This window comes from Phlebotomus papatasi, chromosome 2 (genome assembly GCF_024763615.1).
Source record: "Phlebotomus papatasi isolate M1 chromosome 2, Ppap_2.1, whole genome shotgun sequence".
Classification (NCBI taxonomy): domain Eukaryota; kingdom Metazoa; phylum Arthropoda; class Insecta; order Diptera; family Psychodidae; genus Phlebotomus; species Phlebotomus papatasi.
Window position 1 is genome coordinate 54,873,035 of NC_077223.1, and position 7,292 is coordinate 54,880,326.

A 7,292-nucleotide genomic window follows, 5' to 3' on the forward strand; every position below is an offset into this window, starting at 1 on the left:
TTGGGTCATTAAAGGAATATTTACAATTATCTACATATTTTAAAGTGTTAAAACAATGAAAAAATAGTAAAATTACCACTATTAATTTTCTTCTTTCTATTCTACACAACGAATGGACTGGTACCAGTCTAGCTAAACCTAGCTAAAATACACTTCTGTTCCTTAAAAAAGATGCACCTGTGCTCTCATTATTTTATCTCAGCATCCCTCAATGTAGTCCTCAAAGAGGCTTTACAGAAAATTCTCGCAACAGGTGCACGTAGCACAGAACTGAGATTTAGACCTTGTGTACATCTTGCCTTTGGTCTCCTTTTGATTAGAGGTCATTGCAAGGTGCCCAACCTTATAGTGACGCGGGCCAGTGCAGTGGCTATGTGCAAGTTCCTCGATCCATGGAAGAAAAAAAAAGGTTTGAGAGACAAAAGATATAAAATGTTCAGGCAATTTTACCATAATAATAAAAATACGAATTTATGACATTTGGGTAAAAATTTATACTGTACATATTTTAAATGAAGTTAATATCAAATTCCATTAGCGTATTTTTTTATGGGCACATATATGAGCAAAATGCGTTTAAGCCGACAAATTAAAGTATATTCCGTATGCACCTCCATAAGCTTTTTTTTATTTATGCCACTTTTATTACTTTCCATTGGGCCTCTCTTTAAGGCTGGCTCTTCTTTCTACTCTTGCAAATAAACTACCAATTCAAATTAAAATTCACTATATCTGCCTGGATTTCGTAAGTCGAAAAAATATCTTATGCATATGGGGTGAAATTCAAAAAGGATTTAATTTTAATAAAATTTCGCAACTATAACAGGCGTTTCAATAAATATGTATTTATGTAGCGAGAGGGATTTACGCATGAAAATATTTATTTAATCGCACTAAATTCTCTCTCTAATATAATTTAATCGAGGAGAACATACCTGGTCAAATGTCGCGGTAATACTACTTTCTTCAGCTCCTTCTCGTCGTCTTCACCCCTCCTACTAAGGCATCGTGCGCCCTCTTCCGCAAATTTTTCTAATCTTCCCACACGGCCACTCCTGACGATGCATTCGCCCCGAATGCTCCTGATGGCCACGGCTTCATAAGATCGGCTGCTGTTGTCGTCTTGTTAGATCCTTCGGATTCACCAACTTTCTTTAACTCATAACGATCACGTGGAAAAATCTTAGTCACTTCATAAGGTCCACTAAACTTTGGTTTCACTTTTCGTCCAACATCAAATTGTGTCTTTTGTAGAGCCACTAAATCTCCTACATTATACTCCTTCGCTTTACGACTTCGTAGATTATAACTTCGTCGATTCTCCTCTTGAATCTTCTCGATGCTCTGCTTCACTGCTTTTCTCAACTCAGCTCTCTTATCGATGAACTGCTTTCTAGATTCATCTTCCAGTACTTTTATAATCCTCACGTCTTCAGGATTTCTCATCTTTACACCAATCATTACTTCAAATGGAGTAGAGTCAATACTCCTTTGATGAGATGAGTTTATGCAGTTCTGCTCTTTGTTCACATGCTTAAACCATTCATCCGGCTTTTCAATCGACAGTTTTGTCAACGTGGGAATGATAATTCCGTGGATCCTTTCGACTTGTCCATTGCCTCTAGGTACACCAGTTGCGACGTGATGTAGCTCTATCCCTCGTTCTTGGCAATACTGCTTGAATTGACTTGCAGTAAAGGCTGCTCCTCTATCGGCTATAATTCGTGCTGGATTCCCAAATACGTCAAAAAAAATATTTTAATAAAAATAATCAACAAAATCGAAGTGGATTATTCTAGCCAGATAAATTTAGATTGGATTTGGGCAATTTACTACTCTGAAATCGATTTTGGAATTGCACCTTCAGATAACTTTTTCACGGAGGCATTTTTTTTGAAAAAATACCTATATTAGCATTTCATTGACTATTACTGAAACTACAAGAATCCTTTTGGGGATCATTGTACCTTACTTGGTACATAACATATCCCTATACACTTTGACATGGTAGACCGGATCGGCGAAGACCATCAATAAGTGCTAGAATTTATGAAAGTCTTACGGACAGCAGAGTGCAAAGTCACCCCCCGAGTGCAAAGTCACCCGCAACGACGGTAGTGTCAATCTCCAAGAGTGTCAATCTCTAGAAGAAATTTGTGTAAACTTATGGACCTAATACACTAGAAGTAATTTTCGAAAAAAAAAATGTTTTTTAATGTTCGGAATCCAGGGAGAGAGAGAGCAATATATATGTATATCGCCCGATTTCTTTCCCTAATATATCCGTCCACCTTCCACCACCCCATAGGTATTTGTCAACCGAATGGTTGTATTTGGGCTCGTTGGAAATATATTGAATTTGCTGACGTGTTTGAACTTGAACCAATCCCAATCGATTAGGGGGAGTGGGGCACCTTTGAAATTGCGATTTTTCACCAATTTAAAATAAAATTGAACATTATCGTGATATAATTTAGATTCTTAATCTGTTTGTGCAGCTAAATTATATCATGATAAGGCTCAATTTTATTTAAAAGTAGGTAAAAAATACAGATTTCAAAGGAGCTCTACTTCCCCCTACGAACCGGTAATAAACTAGTTGATAACTGCTATGATCACTACTACTCCCTCCGTATCAAAATAAAATCTAACCTGTGGGAAAAATTGTGGATTAAGGAATGGTTTGAAAACATGTTTTTGTTATTGGTATATATCTTACGTGTTCAGTGCTACTATTGGAGTTTTGCCGCGATGGTAAGTTGAGGAACAAATGTGTTGAAGTTTGGTTTTTCCTCATCTTTCTTTTTCAATGAACTCCAGTGAATTGTTAATTCCTGAAACTTGGACTACGGAAATGTTTGTTGGAAATGTCTATGAGTTCTTGACAAGTATGAACCGATTCCAATCGGTTATGAAGCAATAAATAACTGATACATAACCGATAAGTAATTTTTATAAAAAATTTAATTGTATTACTCCTAAGCTATTTAGGGCGATCTTTTGAGAAATTTATTAAATGCTTTAAATCGGTTGTGATTCAGTAGACTGTAAATGATACGAAAGTACTTTTGAGGTATAGCATCTATGACACGAGTTCAAGCAATTCGCAAAGCATGGGACGCTTTACCACCCCTTTTTCTCATATTTTTTAAAAGTAATTAAGGATTATCATAGTGTAATTTAGCTTCACAATGGGTATTGAAAGAATAACAATATCAATGTCCAGTTCCGTTTAAAAATAGAAGAAAAATTACCATTTTAAAGCTGCTACCATTAAAAGATGCCCCACTTCCCTCTATAGATCTTTAAGTGGAATAAAGCAGTTTTTCATAAATTTACAGAAACATTGTATGAAACTTAAAAGCGTACTTAAATAACAAACAATCATAAAAATGACCCTTCCCAAAGCAACAGTGTAAATTTAATTTTAAAACTTTTATTTAGACCATTAAGGCCGTGTTGTGAATTACATGTCCAAAAGAGGACTATTATAGCTTAAATCGATTGTTAAACTATCTAAAAAAAATCAGAAGTTAATTCGAAGTATTTGTGAAAATACATGGATGCAGTATGAAACTGAGAAACTGAGCAGAGTGCTCGGGCGAACATCAAAAACTTTGGAGCGCGTTCTCATTTCTCAAAACTTCTCTTTTTCAGAATTCATAACTTTTTTAAAATATTTTTTTTTAGAAAGAATAAGAAAAATTTATTCGCTGAATGAAACGGATGAAAGCTCTTCAGTATTAATGATTTATTATACGAATATGGGAAAAATATGAAATGTGTTTGAAGCCAGAGTGTGTGTGAAGCCTGAAAGCCTTCCTTTCCTGTCATTTTAACTTATATTTTAGCTGAGATTCTTTATAATCTCAGCTTTTGTGCGCCGTGGTGAAATGCAACCTCGTCAGATTTCGCCCAAACTTTAAATTTGCACATTTTGATACTTCTAGATCAAAAATATTTATTCTAAAATCTAAAAAATTGCTCTAAAATTGATATTTCGTGAACGTCTCGACTGTTCCATCCATCCATCGTATAACCAGATTTAGAGAGCAATCGGAAGGAGATATCGAAAAGCGCGAATTTCGGAAAAGGAGAAATATCGATATGAAGAATCTCAGCTACCATAAGCTTATCTGGGCTTACCACTGGTTTTATGTTTCTCATATTGCATACTGTATATTATATTATATTGAAATTTCGCAAGGAATAAAATTATCGGTTCAGAATCGATTTGTTTTAGTTTAGGCCTTTTAGTAACTCGATTATAGAAAGGCCTAAAAGAGGTGAGTTTCCAGGAAGATTTAGCCTTTCATCATGAGAAATCGTTAAAACCGTTAAAACGAATAAAGGTTATGTAGGGGGAAGTGAAGTACCTTTGAAAGCGGGGCAGCTTTGAAATTGGGATTTTACACCTATTAGGTGAGATTCTTAACAATCTCACCTACTATAATCCTAACAAAATTTCATGTCGTCCGATCGACCTCAAATTTGGCCAAAATGTGTTTCGCCACTTCCTGATTCCGAATATATATGTGGCTAATTTACGTTCCCGGCCGGCCGGCCGGCCGGCCGGCCGCTCTTTGGAGCTTAATAGCTCCTAAACTAAAAAAGATATCGACTTGCGGTTTTCGGCAAAGGTTATATATCGGATGAAAATTGCAACTTGGTGCATAGACCCCCCCACCCCCCACCCCTCCTTCCTCCATTTTGAAGACCCCCCTTTTTTTGTTTTCTCAATAGCTCCGCCCCTATGGCATCGATCGGGCTCAAATTTTAGTATGTTATAGCTGGGCCTTAGAGCTTTCCATCAATACCAAACTTAAGGTCCCCCGACCTCCCTGACCCGAGCTATAAGGGTCCAAAAAAAATTTCTTAAAATGGTCATAACTCCGGTTCTAATTGTCAGAATTTAAAAAATGAGGGCTTTTTGGAAAGCTCTCGTGAAATGCCACTTCCCCTTCTAACATCGCAATTTCATAAAACCACCGCTAGGGGCGCTCTTTTTAAAAAGAAAATTTTTAAATCTTAAAAGTTAAATAACTCAAAAATTCCATTGTGCATCGGGCTGAAAATTTAGTATGTTGTAGCCGTTGATTATACCTATCAAACAAAAAAAACCTTAAGTCGATCCATAACCCCTGACCCGAGCTATAAGGGGTCAAAGTTCGAACTAGCGTCAAAATTCATCGAAATTCAAAGTCACTTTTCTCAAAAACGGCATTGTGCAAGTTAATGAAATTTTAGTATGTTGTAGTCCAGTCTAGGACGTTTCCAAAATGGTGCGTAAGCGCGCTGTGGTTTCAATAGAACCGGAGATATGAGGGGTCAAAGTTCACGAAATTCAAAAAATCATATCTTCGGTTCTGTACGACCGATTTTGATGAATGAGAGCTTAAACGAAAGATCTCACCAAATGCTACAACTTTCTAGAACATTTGAACTCCGTGGGACCAACACCAGGAGCGCCATAGTCCAAAAACCAATTTCAATATCACATAACCTCAATTATCTCGACTGTCGCTAAACCGATTTTGATGATTACTTCGACATAAATGTAGAGGACATTTGTCTCTACATTTCGTCCATACATCATTTTCCGCTCAGACTACGCTATCACTCCGATTTTGCCGTTTAAGTGTGAAAAAAATGATTTTTCCTATAATAACGCTTTGAAATCACTCAGATGCCAATTTGACTGCCTCTACTCCACAAAGACACTTAAAATATGGTTTTAAATGGAAAGTCCCACAAAATACAACAATTCTTTGATATAGTTGAAGTTCAACAAATGAACACTTGGGGCACTCTGGATGAAAAAAAAAGTTAAGAAACAAAAAACCTCGATTATCTTGGCTTCTGAGTAATCGATGAGATCATGTTCTATGGGAAAATTATAGAGAACATTCTGGTCTACATTTCACCCATATATCACTTTTCTGCCAGTTCATCCAAATCCTTGATATTTTGGTTTAAATACAAAATTTGCATAATTTCACGAATTTGATTCAAGATAACTGAATGGCGTCTCCCAACTTCAGCATCAAATCGAATTTGCATGCACTCTGAGTTAGCTCACGTTAAGAATCTCACCTACATAAGCTGGTTAGGATTATCTGTCCCTTTTTAAGTGGAACAGAGCTATATCATAATGTGATTTAGCTTCTCAATCTGTTTGTGTACCTAAATTATATCACGATAAGGCTCAATTTTATTTAAAAATACTATCCCCTATAGTATTATAATACACTCAAAAAAGAGCTTATTTGAGGCAAGGTTTAAAATCGACTATAAACAGGGTTAGCCACGGTTTAATTTTAAAAAGGTTTTAAACTGTAAACATGAGTTAACCCTGTTTTAGCAATTTTAAATCCTTTTTTTAGTGAAGGATTTCAGTATTAACCTTAACACATCGGTTTAAATCTTGCGCAAGGTTTGAATGGTTTTAAATTTCTATCATGGCGAGATTCTTAATGCATTTAAGGGTTTCTCGTGTAAACTTGTCAAGTGGAATCAGAAAGAGAAAAATGGTGTTTAGTGTTCAGTGTGCCTCAAAGAATGGAGGCATTCGCGTTGACATTTCGAGGATTGGGGCTCAATATGAGCCCCCAGTGACCACCCAGGGACATATCAGTGACATAGAAGAGTAAATTGTGAAAAATTCTGCGGTAAGTGGTGCTTAATTTTCTTTTCAAGTTTGTAGCCAAACGTGCGCGTCAAGAATCAAAGTGCGGAATTTTCTCTCTTTTTTCATGAGATTTTCACTGAATTTAGGGTCAATTTTACCGTAAATGTGTAAATAAATGGTGAGCAATATATTATCTAAAAAAATCTCGGTGAAATTCTTGAAGATTTTAGTGGAAAAAGCGTGAAAATGCTGTTCACTTAGGATTATCCGCACGCCTAAATTTTAAACCGTGTCAAGATTAGGAATTTACCCCTGTTTTAACCTTGAGTTAACCTGTTTTAATCTCTCAAGGGTTGATTTTCATCCTTGCCACGGTTAGTATTGGTGGATTGGTGCAATGTGTGCGCGTCTAAAGCCATTGTGCGGCGTTTTCTCAAGTTTTCACGAAGTTTTCACAGAATTTATCCCGATTTTCCACCATCAATGCCTAAATAAACAGTGAGAAATTAATTTTCATAAAAAATATCGGTGAAATTCTTGAAGGTGTTAGTGGAAAAATCGTGAAAATGCTGTTCTCTGAGGATTATCCGCACGCCTACATTTTAAACCGTGTCAAGATTAGGAGTTTACCCCTGTTTTAACCTTGAGTTAACCGTGTTTTAAT